This window comes from Stegodyphus dumicola, chromosome 4 (assembly GCF_044657685.1).
Source record: "Stegodyphus dumicola isolate Sdum_Otavi_A_Nest chromosome 4, ASM4465768v1".
Lineage (NCBI taxonomy): Eukaryota > Metazoa > Arthropoda > Arachnida > Araneae > Eresidae > Stegodyphus > Stegodyphus dumicola.
Window position 1 is genome coordinate 231,859,618 of NC_140771.1, and position 19,428 is coordinate 231,879,045.

Genomic DNA, 19,428 nt, shown 5'->3' on the forward strand with positions numbered 1-19,428 from the left:
GAGCCCTGTATTATATTTAAAGAAATTAAATAATGAGGAATCTACATAAATGTATGTATGTTTCTCGCATTGTGATAAAACGACGGTACCTAGAGCCATCCAATTTTGAATAACGTACGTCTCCACCCGAATATGGCATCTTGAAGCCCGAATTTGTTTTATTATCTGTTTCATATTTTGTAAAGCATGTATGAGTTTTTGATTAAGAAACTGAACGATTTCAAAGCGAGCAATGGCAACAGTGTACGATTAAAAAAAAAAAAAAAAAAAAAAAAAAAAAAAAAAAAAAAACTTTTTATCTCCAGCGCGCTAGACTGTATATCGGAAATTCTAAAGATAAGCTAATTTTAAAATTATTTTGCGATATTGCTGTTGAATTGAATTTTAAGGTTTAAGTGCGAAGAACATGACATTTAATAAATAAAGGTAAGACTCAAAACGTTAAAGCCCATTTGGGCGTAATATAAAATCTAAGACCTTTCAATTTTTTTTTAACATATGATTTTAAATACACAAAACAATCTGGTTTAATGCACATCTGCGCGTAAATTGTTAACGCTGTAGAGAAATTACGATTATTGAAGGAGACATGAAAAATAAGCAATGCCCTCGCCGGGACTCGAACCACGGACCTCTCGAATACGCGCCGAGCGTGCCGACCACTACACTACGAAGGCATGCTAAGAAGGCGGGAGAAACACCTTATAACATATAAATAAAAAATCCAGGCTAGATATATCATGTATGCATATGTGTCTATGTTTATTTATAAAAATACATATTTGTTCGAAACATACAGATTAATAATTCTGAATGAAAAGGAATGAAATGAAACAGAAATAAGATTTATTACTTCTGAATAGTAGCAATGGCTTCATATAAAAGTGAAAGAACACTGCATCATACTTACTTAGTGGATGCTATTACTTTTGCAAATAGAATAACGGTTTAGGATTCTTTCATAGGATAAACTATGAAATTCCTATGAAAGAGTTTATCTTTCATAGGATAAACTCTTTCATAGGATAAACTATGAAAGAGGATCAAATGATGCGGCGGATGTTTATCCGCCTAAGGCGATATTTGCGTCTAAGCGCTGGATAACAAGAAAGAAATGTCGAGATAGATTACTCTACAGGATTGGATGTCATGTTACGGGCAGGTATCTTCGTTTATTCTGCGTCAAACCACATATGGTACATTTCTATAGCAAAGTGGAGCGATTTGGACTTGCATCTTTCCCATTTTCTTATTTTGGATTTAAGATTGAAATCACTAAGCTTCTCTGAAAAGTCAAGCATAAAAAAGCCTAGTTTTCTTGTTTTTTTTTAATGCTATACCCTTGGGAAATTTGAAGTAAGTGTGAGCAACGGAGATGAAAGCGCTCTTACCGGAAAATCAGATCTTTTGGTTTTACACAGAAGCTCCAGGTTTTACATAGAAGCTTCAGAAAAAACGATATTTTCTGAGCATTTTTCGAAGATATGGGAACGTAAATAGGAGAAAAATGAAAACAAGGATTGGGAGGGTGGTCATTTAAATAAAGCACTTTATCTTTCAATGGAAGATAAAAATAAAGCTTAATTGTGACATTTCAACCTCCATGAATGTTATACAAGTAAAGTTATAAATAAAAAGCGTTTCATTTACTTATTTATTTATTCATTTTTAGTATTTGATTCTTGGTAACTGAATTACAATTTAAGAATTTAAATGATCTTTCATAACTAAACTACAATATTTAATGCGATGTGTGTGTGTGTGTGATTTTGGCAAAGCCTCGAGGGCTATCTGCCTAAGGGGAGGGATGCCTTCGTGGAGGACTTTCTAAGGGAAACTGGCTCGTATACACGTTACACATGGGGAAAACCACGAAAACGCCCATGCAGCCAGCCCGTTCGCGGGATTCGAACCTCGGACCGAACTACCAGTGTTCAGCGACTTTACCGCTCGGCCGCTGGTGGGCCAATATTTAATGCTTTAATTTTTTAGCATTAAACTTTAAAAAAAATAATGTAAAAACTCGTAGCTTTATCTTAACTTTTTAATTTGTATTTCTATTCCAATAATTTTTGACATACGTTGATTACAAGCATTTCGTATATTTTTAGGGCACAAATAAATTCACGAAATATTATTAATAGAAAATATGTAATATTATAATATATTTATACTATATTACACTTTACATACCTAAATTTAGAAGAAGTGTGCTCTTGAGGTGTTCCTTGCAATTTTCTTAAGCTGCTGCATCGTATCAATAAAATTATAAATTAAAAATATTCGATGTGTATAACATATCACCTTTTCGTACGGCCTATTAAATTGCACACATTTTTTGCTGCATTTGGTTTGAATTTATTTAGGCAATGGTTTTTGGCTAAAGCTAAAAACATTTTCGTTAAAAATTTAAAATAAAAAAAGACCTAAAACACCAAATACAATTAAAACAGTTAAAATTATATTTTCTACGCAAAAGCAAGCAATTCGGCGAAAGGACAGAAAGACAACACATTTTTTCCACTGGGTAGATAGTTGGACCCACTGAGCAAAAAGGCACTGAAGTTGGTGCACCAGCGGAGTTAATTTACTACACTACTAAGAATTGCAAATATGAATAAACAGCCGCCAAGTTACGCCTAACGCGACTTGCATATTTAAATTGCTGATAATTTTATAATTATTGCATGCAGATATATTAAACTTAACTAAATGCATAAAAAGCTTAACCGGAACATCAAAACAACATTCTTCAACCATTTTTGAAGCAAAAAAGTCCCAATTAACCTATAAGAATTAAAAAAGAAAAAAAAAAAAACCCTCACAGAGGTGGGTTGGAGCTTAGGTTATATATACGCGTTTGGTAAGGCCAATTGGAACGAAAAAAAGCAAGTGAATAACTAGATGTCATGCTAGTCCCATATGCAAAATTCCAACGTTTTACAGCTACTCGTTTTCCAGTTATGCGAGATACATACCTACATACGTACAGACATAACGAAAAAATCCCTTCTGAATCTATTTTAAATCATAAAAGAGTCCTTTATTCTGACCGTACAGACATCACGCAATAAAATTGTTCAAATGGATTCGAGAGAGGTTAAAATGGATATTTTAGTTTAAATACGATACGCGCAATTTTTCGCGAATACTATACTCTATTTGCTGTAATGTTAATAAATAAAATATTCTAAATTTTCTCAAATATAAATTTTAAAATTTCGCGAGTGCTTCATACAAAATTAATAATAAGAAAGCAAAAACATAAATTTATTTTACATTAAATGTTAACAATTTACACACATTTTGAAATTGTTAATCTTAGTTTCCGAATTAAAATGTTTGGGGCTTTCTGTGTTACAGGACTATTCGAATGACGAAAACAGCGCAAAAATTCAAGAGTTCAAGGACTCGATCGAACGCGAATCTTTGGAGCAGGGGAAGAGAAAGAAGGAAAGAACTGATTCGCCGTTTTCCGGTTTTCGAATTTGGTGGTGTTATTTTCTTCCATTTTTTTTTGCTGAAACAAAATTCATTTGTAGTTAGTTCATAAGCTGGCTGCATTTTAGAATAAAAAACTGCCACTAACAATAAAAATGCATGTTAGCTCGCTCACTAATTAATATAAATGGGCATGAATATATCTCAAGAAGGTCAGGTCATTATCAACAGGCTTGGTGGGGGAGATGTTCTAATATATTCCCGGAGAAATTACAAATTAGCAACTCTGTATCCTCCCAAATGTCGATTCAGTTCCTCCTTGAATGGCGGCGGCGTTGATAACAACAGTTATTCCGAAAAAGTTATTCTCTACGAACAATAACGGAGAGAACGATTACTAGACCACTTTCGACCTTGAAGGAAAGAAGAAGAACGGCGGTGTGTCTCTTCTTTCCTCCGATATTTAGACCACCCCAGTTCTTAGACCACCACTGAAAGGAGCATTCTGTGTGAAGTCATGGATGTCGTGGGCAACGACACAGGGTGAGCAACCCAGTCTGAAGGTGAAATACATAAATAACCTTTAAGGCAATTATAGTCTAAACTGTGCTTTTAGATGTTAGAACATGTACTGTTACCACATTGGGTTTTTCTTTGCCTCTCACTATCTTTAACATACGGTTTTTCTTTTACTGTGTCAATTCTCTTTTTTTTTTTAATGTTTAACAGAGAATTAAAGATACGATTTAAATAAGGAATAAAGTAGCGTCATCAAAAATAACGGCCATTAGCTGTAATTAAAAAGATAAACTACATTTTCAATTGGCAGTTGAAAATCCTGTCAAAAACGTATTGAGTTTGATAATATTAACCATTAATATAATTTTAAAAAAATTGATGTGGACATCACATGACTTCCTTGTATGGCCTATTAAATTATACACAAATTTTTGCTGCATTTCATTTAAACCTTTTTCTTCGAATTTCATTAAAGATATATTTCTCATTCAATTAATTCAGTTCTCACTTTTCGGCAAAGCAAAAATACATAAAAAATCAAAACATCTTCATTAAAAATTGTAAAATACAGAAAAACATGAGACACGAAATGCAGTTAAAAGAGCTGAAAAAGCAATTTTTACAATTCAATTTAGAGTTTCTACGCAAAAACCAGCAATTCGGCCAGCGTACAAGAAGGCAGATTCTTCGGTGCGCAAAACTAAAAGTTAACTTTTGATCGCACTCGGAAAAAAAAAAAAAAAAAAAAAAAAAAGTGCAGAAACTGATTTAATTCACTACTCTACTGAGTTAAAAAAATATGGCGGTTCACTTGCTCAATGATAAATTTATTCTGCATGGCGGTTCACCTTAATTCGCCACTTTGTTGATAATTCTATAACTATTGCATGCAGATTAATTAAAGGCATAAAAACTTTAACAGGAACATAGAAACCACATAATTCAATCACTTTTAAAGCAAGAAATACATAATTTACCTACATATAAGAACAAAAATACTAAGCTAACCTAGCCAGGTAACAAAGCGGCAATATTTATATACGACTGGTGCAGCCGATTGTAACGGAAAAGGGAGCTGCACAACTACAATGTTATAGCAGTCATATACACAAAATTTCAACGTTCTACGGTCACTTGTTGAGTTATGCGAGCTTCATACGTGTGTACATACGTACAGACGTCAAGGAAAAAAAAATCTCTTCTGAACCCATTTTACAGTCCTTTTTGGTAAAAACAGTCCTTTATTCTGTGCATACGTGCAGATGTCACGCAAAAATATTGTTCAAATGCTTTCGAGAGAGGCTGAAATGGATATTTTCGTTGAAATGTTATGCCCGAAATTTTTCACGATTACAGTACTTCCTTTACTTCGTACAAGGAGGTAAATAGTTATCAAATATAAACGAAAGGTTTCCCAGTCAAAGACTGTTGCTCAAAATAATTTTAGGGAAGAAAAGGTTTTTTTCTTTTAGAATCAGCATCTGTTATAGAGCACTATAGTTAAAAATTATCGCATTATTTTTTCATACTCCAGGTGTAATGGCATATCATATCACGGCGAAAGACAATAACATATGCTTGAGCTTTTCGGCGACAACGTAAAGCGCAAATGAGGAAAAAAATATACATGACAAGCAAATTTGACAAACAGAAACAAGAAAAAGAAAGAAAAAAGCACCTCTGCAGAGAAAACTAAGTAAAAGATGTTATATATAATATGTTTTTGATTTTCTATTTCTTACATATTTTAGCAATTGGCAAGACAATTTATTTCAGGCAAATTTACAGTACTTTGAAGTTTCTATATGTTATTCATAAATGTCACTTTATTTTCATTTAAAGTTATCAGGATTAAAACCTCCAAAAGTTCAGAATTTATCAATTTTCAATGGAAACATACTTTGAGTTTTTATTTTGTCAAATGCTAATGCTCTTAAATTCTTGAATTTTAAATCTTGTTCATGTTACGTACTTTAATACAAAATACAAAATAATATTTCTTCTAGACTGATATAAATTTTGAAAACCATAAATGGTTCTGAAAAATAATAGCAGTAAAAAAATTTCATTACAGCACGCTTAAAATATGCAGCATATAATAAACAAGATTAAAATAAATGACTTCTACGCAGTCTGGTTTCAATAACTGCAATGAAATATTTAAATATTATATTATCGTCTATTTTATAGTTTAAATTTTGGTAAATAAAAGAAGTATGCAATTTTATTTATTTAAGCCAGAAAAAGCAATGTCATAACACAACTCTAAAAATACAGCAGCTCCCTAAAGGCAGTTAGTTCACTTTCTTAGTTTATTTTTCTACCGATCGCATCTTGAACAGTCATTTTGCTTTTGCTGGCACTTCTTTGTACTCTTTCGTCATTTTTATTTTCTATATTTCTCGTCGAATCACAAACCAGCCGTCTTAGCAATAAATTTATCTATACGCAGCGAACGGTATAAGTTCGAACAAAGAAATAATAAAAGAAACGAGTGAAAGGATAAGAAAGGAGAAAGAGGGAGAGAGAGAGAAAAAAAAAAAAAAAAAGTTCAACCGAGTTTTATGTTTCGCTATCGATTCCTTCGCAGGTTAGGCTTAGCTATCGCTTTCCCGCCAAAAGAGAATCGTTTTCTCCCTAGAGGAAATGAAATGAAATGAAGTGGTTCGCCCAGCTAATGAGTTGCCAGAAATTTTCTTTCGAAAGAACAAACGATATAGAAATGATACACTTAATTGAAACGAATTCCACGAAATTGATTGGAAGAAAATTAAAATCCTTGGGCTTTCCGGGGGTTATTATGTCGGGTACCTTTGGGGGTTTTTTTATATATGAAACTCTTCCAAATACATGTCGTGCTGCTTCATCGAATACAAAACGAAGACCGAAATTAAGAAAGTAAGAAAAAAAAAAAAAAAAAAAAAAAAAAAAAAGGAGGAAAGATTTATGTCGGAAATACAAATTAATGGAATTGGTGGAATAACTTGTTCAATAACGCTAATGCTGCTTTCAGCTAGATCGAGTCACAAATGTCTCGGAAATTTATTGGAGCCTTGATTTATAACATAATCACAGCAATATTGGTGTCTCATGTAAGCTCTTTTTACGGTGAATGGAATAATTTTTGATTAGTGTATAAGGGTATACGTCTGCAGTTCCTAATTAATAAGGATTCAGACTTTAATTGAAAGTACAAGAAGCTCCACTGGTTTAATCTCCGCCCTATAATAAAACTGCATTATGAAAGGTTCCGATAATGGAATGTATTTTCGCGAACAGATGACAGAATTCAAGAAAACTAAAGTTATGGGTTTAATAATAATCCAGCAGATAGACATGAATTGGCTGTAATTGAAAACGAGGGCAGCCAATATGAATTCTTTTATTTACAATACAATACCTCCTGTAAGAAAACTAATGATCAAAGAACAGTATTTATTGCTTGTTCATCTATAATGAGAATAAAAGATTGCTTTCGAACTAAAACAATTTTTATTCACAGCAGAGTAGAGTAAATAGGCTTAGAAATATCTGACCGATATGTAATTACGATTATCGTCTAAAGGACAGGACTTAAGTCTAAAGGACAGGAGGTTACATATTAATATATATATACATATAAAGAAGAATGTCTGTTTGTGTGTTTGCTTGTTCGCGATTAACTCCCTCACTATTATAGCTATCGTCAATAAACTTTCTACAATTCTTTTCTGCATCCTGGGAAATATGGACGTCCTTTTAAAACAAAATAGCTAAAATCAGAGATATTAATTGATTAAAAACTCTGAAAAGCTAATTTTCGCCCTCATTTTTCCGAGTGGCAACAGTTTCGCAAGCTGGAGATAAAAATATGCTTTATTTCGAAATTTTTGCCACTGCTCGCTTTCAAATCGTACAGCTTGCTAATAAAAAATTTTGAAGTTTTATAATGAAATAAAATTAGCATTGTCAACCATTAAACACATATTTGACATTTTTCCCGATTCGAAAAATTTGTGGGAAGCCATTTTGACTATTCTCATCTTCATGCGACTTTAATCAGACGAGATATTAATTAAAAACTCTGAAAACACTAATTTTCGCACGAGTGGCAACAGTCTTGAGACTTGGAGATAAAAATGCTTTTATTTGTAAAAGCGTTTCTACTTCTCACTTTTAAATCGTAGAGTTTGTTAATAAAAAATTTGTAAGTTTTACAAAATCTATTTATATAAAGAAGAATGCCTGTTTGTGCGTTTGTTTGTTTGTGTTACTGATTTCTGATCAATTATGATCAATTTTTTGCCACATTTAATCGACTAAAATTAAATATAGGTGAAATATTGGATGGAATTTGAAGTTTTACAACCATTTGATTAGAAAGACGAAAATCATTCAAATCAGCGTGCCATTCATTGTTGCTGATATAATGAGAGACAATTAGTTTATTTTTCTGACGAAATTATTTATGTAGGTTCCATATCGCATCAGACTGAAAAATGTATGACTATGAATCGTATTTTTTGCATCGTTATTAGAGAAGGATTACAGCGGTATCGTTCTCTCTGTTGCGTAATAAGGGATGCCTAAGCAGTCACAAAAAAAAAAAAAAAAAAAAAAAAAAAAATCATAAAAAATTCAAAATCCTTCTGTTATTATTATTATTATTATTATTATCATTAATAAATTATACCATTCCATTGCAGATTCGTGAAATGATGTAACTGCATGCCTATTTGAAGCAATTATATTAAGGAACTGCAAAGAATATGGGAAATTAAACTTATCTGTAGCTATTTATTTAACAAATAAAATGAGCGTGTGAAAAAGAAGAGTTCAAATATATTAAATTACTTACACCATATCAGCTTTCAAATGATCCCGAAAATACAAACGGTTGAAACTTTTCCCGAGAATATCTGAAAAGAAAAATAATTCATTGTTAATTTTCATATGGTTTGTCTATAAAAAAAAACAATTTTTATTTTACATTTTCTTGTAAACAATAAAAAAAAAAAAAAAAAAAAAAGGCGGAGAAAAAATCTGAAAAGTTTCAGATTTAAAATTACGTCCAAAGGCGCGTTTTTTGAACGTTTTGTGTGTTACCTTTATTTATTAAATATCATGTTCTACGTACTCAAACCTCAGTTCAACAGCAATATCGCAAAATAATTTTAAAATGAGTATATCTTTAGAATTTACGACACAGAGTCTCGCGCGCTAGAGGTAATTATTATTATTTTTTTTTCCTGTACAGTTTTGCCATTGCTCGCTTTGAAATCGTTGAGTTTTTAATCAAAAATTCGTTGAAGTGTTACAAAATCTGAAATCGATAATAAAACAAATTTTATATTCAAATTAGGGCTTCCACATTCCCATATTCTATGGAAGATTACATTATTCAAATTTTGATGGCTCTAAGTACCGTTGTTTTATCACAATGCGAGAAACATGCATGCATTCATGCAGATTCTTCATTACTTAATTATCTTAAATATAATACCGGGGGGAATATTTGGTGGCAACAATTTGAAAAAAGATTCGCCGTTTATAGTTTTCAACGCAAAATGGCAAAACGAAATTAATAGTCCTTCAGGAAAAATTGCCCTTAGCAATTTATATCAATATTTTTGACAATTATTAACAACGATTATTTAATTCTTATCAGTATCATAGAATAAAAATAAATAAAAATAATTTTCACATTTATTTTCATAGTGGTGTTTCAACATTTAAATAGCAAAACAGATGTTGCAAATGTGTATTTCTATTCTACGATCTGGAAACTTTTCAGTCATTTCTGCTGAAATACGCATCGTTCAGACGATATTTCAACCTAAGGCTGAAAGCAAGCGAATTATTAATGGTTAATAAAGCAGATCCTTATTAATACTCTTACATAAGCAATTAACTGTAGAAGGATTCTCTTTTATTTGTTTGATTTCTGTATGCTTAGCAGAGAAAAAGGAAAAGACTTATTTATATTACGGTAAAGCACACAAGGATTGTTTGTGTAAGAAGAGGAATTTTTTTAAGAAATCACTCCTATTTACGTTACACTTGAGAAAAACTAAGAAGCCTCTTATACAACCAGCCCATTCGCTAGGATTTTAGGGCCAGGCTGAACTACTAGTGTTCAGCGACTTTACCACTTGGCTGCCAGGCGTGTATATCAGAGACAGAAATAAAATCTTTAAAAAAAAATTTAAAAAAAAAAAAAAAAAGGCTCGCGGGGAAGCGAACACTTTCAATTGTTTTCTAGATATACCAACTACTAGGAGTAATGTCTTTAATTCCGTCCTTAAATATAATTAAAATGCACTCTTTTATCTAACACGAAATTTTAGTATGTCCTATATAGATATTTCCCACACTCTATAATTAATAATTGGATAAAAATTAATGATTCTTTAGCTCTTCCTAGGGTACAAATAGAGACATAATACAGTTTCATAAAATGAATCTACTAGCCAACTGGAGTTTTCCTTTGTTATGCCTGACCCACCAGAAGCCGAGCGATACAGTCGCTAAATACGGGTAGTTCGGTTCGGTATTCGAATTCCGGCGAATGGGCTAGCTGCATAGGAATTTTCGCGGTTTTACGTGTATAACACGTGTAACATGTATGCGAGTCAGTTTCCCTTAAAACGTCCTCCGTGAAGGCATCCCTCCCTTTAGACAGATAGCTCTCGAGTGCTTTGTCATAATTAAATAGCCAAACCAACCTTTTTTCTACTTGCTTGAATAAACTACCGAACGAAATATCATGCACTGTAAATTGCCTTTGTCTTTTCTAAACACGAAAACACACAAGCATATAGTCGTAAATATTCAAAGCATATTCCTTTATTCCTTCTCACAGCAATAGCTCTAAAGTTTGAAAGCCGAAAAAAATTTCTGATTTGAATAGTCTGAATAAGCACATTATTGTTATCTCTGTAACGCGACACAATCCAATTCCAAATCAAGTTTCACATTATTCAAACCTGCATCCATTCAAGATATATTTCTAGTATTCATTACAAACATGCATTAGTTACGAGCAATGAGTATTCCTGCTACAATAATTTTCAAATTTGTGTACAATTAATTACCTTTTGTGGCAGCTTTATGTTTTTTTAAGTTTTTACAGCAAATTAAATGATTATGGTTTCAGATTCTTTTTAATTGTCATAGCGTAAAAACTATAACAGAATAGCTTAACGTTTTTGAAGAGATTGTAAATACTGCAAAATAATTTTTTTAAGGAAATTACAAAATTTTTTTCTGACTAAAAAATTATCTTCAGACACTTACTTGGCTCTTTTCTAAACTTGATACCGAACATTTATTTTGGGCTCCGTTTTGATATCAACTGAATAAATTATGATTTTAATTCTCCGTTGATAAAGAAGTAATTAGATATTTTTGCTGATACAGACATGACATTTATATTGTTCTTTGCACGTGAAGCCAAATAATCTTGAGAATGTTATTTCTGGCAGTGAGAAGAAAATGCACGGAGATCTGAATTAAAGTACCACGAAAATTCGAATAATACATATTACGCTGAGGAAAAAGTAACTGACCCAAAACAACCAACACAGTGATAAATAAAATAAATAAATTGTGCAAATAAATGTTGTGGAAAATAAATAAATGCAATATTCCTCTTTTATTGTTCCTTTGACATCTAATAAGTAGACAGAGCAAAAGAACGTAACATTGACTTTCATTTCAAATCGCCAATGGAAGAATATATGTAAAACTGCCTTCACTCAACCAGTTTTAAGTATAGTCAACAAAATATGCCTAAAAAGAGCGCCTCTAAAGGATAGACATACGCGCACGACTTTCTATGGGAAACTGGCTATGATGAAACAATTTGCTGAGGTTTTAAATATGGAAATACATATATTTCCTTCGACACACATTTAATATGCTGGGAGTGCATGCACTCACTGACCCCATAAGGTATTTCTCCCGCCTTCTTAGCCTGCCTTCGTGGTGTAGTGGTCAGCACGCTCGGCACGTATTCGAGAGGACTGTGGTCCGAGTGCCAGCGAGGGCATTACTTATTTTTCATGACTCCTACTTCGAAATAACCTAACGTCTCTACAGTCCTTCCTTCCTTTCTTGGAGTTGATTTGAAGCAATTAAGAAAGGTCTTACTGGTAACAGAAGTCGCCAAACTTCAGAAGAATCATAAGAATTTAGTAAAAACATCTACAGATGTTGCGAAAATTTCAAGAAAACCATAAGAAATCAGTAAAAAATTATCTGTCTTCATAATTCAAGATAATAAAGGTAGAAAAATACATATATATCAGAAGAAACTGTGATGGCAAATTTAGGAATTTTCAGTGCACACTCAACTCTGAGATAATACAGTTAATATTAACATGTTGAAAAAATATTCAACATGTTAATAAAACTCTAACTTTTAATTAACACTTGAAATAATACTGAGCTCTAAGCTAATTGATTTTAAAATGTCAAAATTTGTAATTTTACTATCAAAGTTTGGAAGCGTTTTTCATTTTTTTTTTTTTTTTTCTAACCACGGTTTAAGTTTTTTTTTTTTTTTTTTAACTTTGTCTATTTATGTCTGCATAATTTTTTGCAAGATAATAAATTTTAATTCCAGTATCAGAAACGTTGTTCGCTAAACAAATTCCTCATGCGCCTTTATTAGCCTAAAAGAACTATTAGTCTGGAAACACGATTTTACATTGTTTCACTTTTCATTCCAGTCTGTTGCCATTCGGAAAAACATAAGATATTATTCTTTGATGTTTAATCTGTCTGTTATTGATTAGCAAACTAAACTATTTAAAAGCAATAGATGCAATTTTTAAAAATATTATTTTTTAATCGTATTTGTTTAAATAAAAATGTATTTAATTAATGATATTATCTAATTAAAAACATCAAGTACTTTTATGAAGTACATTAGTTATTTTTGTCGTTTTCTAAATAGGCAAAAGTTATGCAACGTTCCCATGTTAGTCCAAATACATATTCACCTAATATCCTATAAAATGTTTTGCTATTCTACCCGGGTCTATCTATCAAAATATCTACTGATAAAAAACTTTAAAAACTGCCCATTTGGGCAATCGTTAAAATCAGTACCCCTTTCAGACCTTTTCCTTCTTTTTTCCTCATTTTTTTGCTTTGGTCACAGAGAAGAAAAACATAATTCTTTTATTTTCTAAGTTTTTTTTTTCTTTTTTTTTAATGGTTATGGCAAAAGTCACATTAGTCATGTAAAAAGGATAGGTTTTATTTATGACATACACTTGTTTCTGCTTTTCAGGGGAGGTTAGATTGAAGTTTCGTAGAGTCCACTGTGACGTTTGCCTCACAAAAGAATAGGTGTGCCGTTGAAGGTTAGGGTGAAAGCTCTTATAATAAATTAAGCTAATGACTTGGTTTAACAGTTGATATCTCTATATGTTATGCTTGCAGCTACTGAAAAATGAGCTTATTTTATCTTGTTGCCAACTTCATATTTGGATTTATGATCTAATTACGGTAATCAGAGAAAAGTAGTAATATTCCTTTTCATTTAAATTTATTGAAATCTTGCTACCTCAATCTTAAAGAAAAAAAAAAATTACTGCAAATATGTACGAAACTTATCAGCAAATATATATAAATAAAAATCTGATGTGTACATCACATGACTTCCTTGTACGAAATATTAAATTATACACCTTTATATATATATATATATATATATATATATATTGTTTAAACTTATTGGATTCAATTATATCTCTTTCGCCGACAGCGCATAAACCACAATAAATAAAGTGCAATCTTTAAAATTCACTCTATTTGTTTACCATAGCGACACTCTGGCGCTAGGTTCACTTAACAGGATTATATTTCGTTCATATTATAACTCAGAATGCACAAAATTTGTATCATTTAAAGAATTATCTAATCGTTGCCACGTGTTCTATTCAAGTACTATAATAAAGCTAGAACGATGTATAAAAGAAATTAAGCAAACGAAACAAAAAAGAAACAGTTTTTCACAGAAGATTGAGTATTTCTCATTCAATTAATTCAGTTCTCACTTCGCAAAAAGGCAAAAATACATAAAAAATCAAAATATCTCTACTAAAAATTACTAATTATTAAACATTAAATTACTAATTATTAAAAATTAATTTATTAAAAATTAAGTAAATCTTAAACACTTATTTCCTCGGAAAAATTCCAGAAAGGATTAAGCATGATTTAAATCGCAATAATAAATGAAGGCGTTTATCTTTGTTGTTGCGAAGCTACGTTTCTCTAGATTGGCAACAAATTCACTATTCAGCTGTTTCAAATGTAAACAAGCAATGGCCGCCATCAAAATAGGCTTAGCGGCACTTAAACAACTTTTAAATTGTTGATAATTCTAAAAATATTGCATAGAGATTTACTAAAGGCATAAAACCCTTAACCGGAAGATAAAAACAACATAATTCAATCATTTTTAAAGAAAAAAATGTACAATTTACAAACATATAAGAGTACAGAAACTGAGATCACTGAGCCGGGTAACAGAGTGGATATATTTATAAATATATTTATATACGTTTGGCGCGGCCAATTGCAACCAAAATACGAGGTGCACATCTATATGTTACACTAGTCCTATATACAAAATTTCAACGTTCTGAGGCTACTCGTTTTTGAGTTATGCGAGATACGTTCGTGCAAACGCCACGAAAAATTCTCTTCAGAATTCATTTTAAAGCAGTTTTTTAGTTTTTTTGTAGGAAAAGAGTCTTCTATTCTGTCCTTACGTACAGATATCACGCAAAAACATTGTTAAATTGCATTCGAAAGCGGTCAAAGTGGATATTTTCGTTGAAATATGCTGCCTGAAGCTTTTCGCGATTACAATACTTCCATTTTACTTCGTACAAGGAAGTAAAAATGAAATTTTTAAATTTGAAACAGTTCTGATTTCAATAGTCACCCGAAAGGGTTGTTTATATATAAAGTTTAATATAGCCTATCAGATATAGAGTATCAAAATGGAATAACCAAACATTTTATGGAATATTGTTGAATATACACTGCTAGCATAGGAATGTTATATATCTTTATACTTAAAAAGTGAAAAATATATAAAGTAACTCTATTAAAGCATTTAAAGTTTTTAATTATATATATAAATATACGAGGCTACGATTCCTGGGATCCATATCATACCCAGCTGCAAGTTAAAAAAAGAAAATCGTTAATATTCCTTTTGCACTATTAGGAAAATCCCCACTGAATTTTAGCAGTTTAGTGCCAAAACCTGACAGTTCAGCATTCAGTCTCCATTAGGCTTTTACAAACGAGAAAAATGATTTTTCATTCCTGAAAATTTTGAAATTTACGTTCGATGTTTTCTGTCTTTTCGTAATAAAATAGAAGTTGCCTTTTAACCGGTGAAAAGTCAAAGTAATAAATTATTCGCGAGAGAAAATTCAGCCATCTATCATCCAGACACATATGCAGAAAGAAAGGGATAGAAAAAAAGGTTTAAAAAAAAAAGAAAAGCACATACGACCACCTACGGGGAGTATTCGCAAACTTACAAACTGGAATCGACTTCAAAACTCCTCATGAGACTTCAAGCTCGCTACACAGTCCAAACAAAGTTCTGAAATTTCGTACTTTTCTTTATGTTTTTAAGGCTTTCTCTTTCCATCACTTTTTTTTTTTTTTTTTTCTTTTCGAAACATTTTTCGGCCTTCCAAACTGCTCTTTTTTGTGTTATTTATAACTTTTCGAACACCAAGTTTTTCTTTTTAGCTAAAAAACTACATCAGTTATGGTTGTTCTATTCAGAATAAAAGGGAAAGTTTTTCCCGCCAAAAAGGCATCCCTGAAGACTCCATTGTTCAGGAACCATCTTGACGTACAGTTTATTCTCGCCCGTTAAGGCATGCACGCGGTTAAATCATTTTTGATGTGCTTTGTGTATACACGCGTAAGAAAGAGAGATTTACCTGCTGTAGGTCGACGACTCTGTAGTGGTCCGGAACATTATTCGGAAAGCTTTGTCCGTTCTCTCTTGCAGCATTCATTATGATTATTTTTATTTTATTATTATTTCTCTCGTCCGAAACCTTTTTTCTTTTTTTTTTCCAAACGAACTCGTAAGCGGTCATTCGGAACCTATTTACTCCTGACTTCGGTGATTTTGATGCGAAAGCAAGAAAACGTCAAGAAATGTTCGATGGTTCTCCTGTGAGAAAAAAATTTGAGGTTGTAGACATCTAATTCTTTTCTTCTTCGCAGTTCTACATGGAAAATGATAGAAGAGTATACCAGGAAGAAATATAATGCTCATGTTTTATCGATGCATCAACTTGATAACTTCTCTCAACTTTGCTCACCTACGCGTCTTTCCACCTTCGACATTCGTCAAAACATAAAGAAGATACCTGGAGATACTAACTTCAGATAAAATTCTTCAAGAAACCATTGGCGTGATGCTTACATCATTTCCTCTGCCCATAAGATCACATTTTATGGTCAAAAATATCATTTGTACAACATTCATAAAATCAATATTATATGCTCTAGACCAGTGATTCCCAAAAAGTATTTCGTAGATTCCCAGAATTCCGTGAAGAGCAATTTATGCGAGAGAATTTGTACGGTTGCACAAAATACTCGAAATGCTTAATTTTATTATCTAATTTCATTGTTTTTTTTTATTAACACTTCGAAGACGGTTGATAAAATCTGTTTCTCAAATAAAAGTGGAAAAAAAAAAAAAAAAAAAAAAAAAACGTTTCGCCTGATGTCTAGGTATAAGATCTATAATTTATTTTCAGTATTGAAAAGAATATTGCTCATCATCACAACAAAGTGAATCATTTTACGAATTGTTCTATCTATGCACTTCCTAACAATATTTTACACGAACAGTTATTTAAGAGGAGCACAGTGCGATACCAAAGGGCTTGGGTTCGAATCCTGGAGAAGGCATGGTTGTAACTGTCCGTCCCTTCATAGGAGGCAATGGTGGCCCACCTATTGTGTGCCTCCATAATAAAGTGACCATCACTTCTAGATTTAGTAGTGGCTGAGTCCAAGTCAACTGAGGGCTTACCATTGAAAAAAGAATACCATAAGTATGATAAATATCCTTAAAAATATCGACTGCAAACAATTCTAGCTATACTTCTGGATACTATCTACCATTTGCACCCAAAATAAAACGGAACACTAATTCTGAAATCTTGTAAGTAAGTTATAAATAATACAGAAATAAGTTTTAAATTTGTGCTTTGGAAATAGTAAATATTGTTTTTATTCAATAAAAATGCGGGAGGGTTTAAAGATTTCTTTAGACATCTTTTAACTAAAAAAAAAAAAAAAAAAACCTAATAACCTTTTAAAATAAAAAGCTAATAAACTCTTTTTTGAAACTTAAATTGCAATCTGATTTACTCAAACTGCAAGCTCACGCTTAAATTCGTCTCTTAGTTATAGGAATTATAAAGAGATTTCTTATACTCTGAATCTGTGAGTTGTAATGAATATGGCATCCAGATGAAATCTGTTTGAAATTGTTGATAATTTCAAATATAATAATATAATTACATATTTAATCGCGGCTGTATATTTTGCATCTCACCAGGATTAATTTCATGTAGCAGATTTGGCACAAACTTGTACTGTTGTTTAAAAAGAATATGGTTTCTCAGAGGGATCAGCTTTCAGTAGTTATGGCTTAGAGGCACCTTTTATCAAAAGTGGCGAATAATTGGTAGAATTCAGGAAGGTCAAACACAATAGTTGCCTAAGATTTGAATATCCGCGTGTGTGATATCCGAGTGTGATATCAAGAGTTCATAACCGCTTTTTAAGCAGAAGATCAGTTGACAGACAGTTTTGTCAAGGGCGATCAAGAACAACAACTGTAAGAGAAGACCGTTTTTTAGTGTTGTCGACTCGAAGAAACAGCGAAGCGACTACAAGAGATGTGGCTTGAGACCTTCAGGCTGCTACAGGAACTCAAATTAGCCGTTCTACTGCTGCATGAAGGCTTAGCGATATTGGACTGCATGCCAGAAAAATCAGTGGTTTGTGCCCCACTCACTCCAGCTTCCAGCCAGGCCCGTTTAAACTGGTGTCGTTGTCATGTTCAATACAGCCAAGCCGAATGGGCCTGCTTTTGTTTACTGACGAGTCCAGGTTAGCCTGAACAGTGATTCTAGACGTGCTTTGATCTGGACAGAGGAAGGTGCACCCAACTTGCCTGTCCGTGAAATATCCCGTTTCCGAGACCGCGGATTAATGGTTTGGGGAGGAATCATGACAAGTGGCCGTAATGAGCTGAATATCTTTCAAGGAGGTTCTGTAACGGCTCAGAGGTATGCAGATAAGATATTGGAACCCAAAGTTATACTGTTTAGGGATGCTGTTGGCCCAGAGTTTTTTCTAATGGATGACTATGCTTGGTCTCATCAAGCATATGTGGTGTCAGAATACTTGCAAAGAAAAAATATCACTCGAAGGAATTGGGCCCTTTCCTCACCCGAGCTGAAACCGATTGAGCATGTGAAGGTACCTTAGGGCACCCGAATTTCAGCGCATTCCTCCCCAGACCCTCCAGCAGCTGAAAAGTGCTCTTTTAGAATAGTGGCACGTATTTCCACAAGACCTGATCAACACTTTGGTAAATTCTATGAAATCAAGATATGAGGTATGCGTATCTGTCCGAGGTGACCATATGCCATATTAAGGAAAATGTTTTCCCTCGAAAGGTGACTTAATTTTTCCATCATTTTCCAATTTCCGTAAATTTGGTTTTAATTTCAATATTTTCGGAAAAATCAACTGTCAAGCATTGTAATTTATGTTAACTAACTAATAATAATTTTTATCGAGTATCGATCAAGTTTCCTTTCTGCCATTATCCTTTAATTTTGATGTCCAGTGTTAACATCTTTGACTCCATCCAGTGTAATTATGATGTCCAGTGTTAACATCTTTGACTCCATCCAGTGTAATTATGATGTCCAGTGTATAAGAAGTAATAGTGAAGTAATCTTAACTCGTATCTCTTTCTCCCCTACCAAGAAATTAAAAGCTTAAACGCTTTTTCTCGCAGCATCGGCTTTCTTTACTCATGGCTGTGATATGGTGCCGACAATATCTATTATTACTTCTGGCTAATTTAGTTCAGTTCCTTCAATTAAAATTAAGCAAAAGATAAATTAGACAGAAATACAACCATGTATATCAACCAAAATCCGCAATTATTTACGAATCTCAATTAATACTACACAGTGATGTGTGACAAACGAAGTACAGGAATCTCGTTCCTTTATTTAATGATCCAAAAACAAATTCTACGTAAACAAATTCTACGTTTAAAAACTTCATTTTTGACATAATTTTCGTCAAAAAATACAACTTTTTTCTCTCGCTGTCTTAAAAATACGTATGCATATATGTAAAAAAAAAGAATTACCCCAATCCTCTTGATATGTA

The 19,428-nt window shown here is 32.4% G+C and overlaps 1 long non-coding RNA gene across 1 annotated transcript in view; it reads right to left on the minus strand.

The window, feature by feature from the left end:
* Nucleotides 1-8,796: 8,796 nt before the first annotated feature.
* Nucleotides 8,797-19,428, minus strand: part of LOC146997838 (uncharacterized) — a 201,220-nt gene continuing 190,588 nt past the window's right edge. The window contains exon 3 of the long non-coding RNA XR_015040547.1: nt 8,797-8,858. This is a non-coding gene — a long non-coding RNA (uncharacterized LOC146997838). The remainder of the gene's footprint in view (nt 8,859-19,428) is intronic.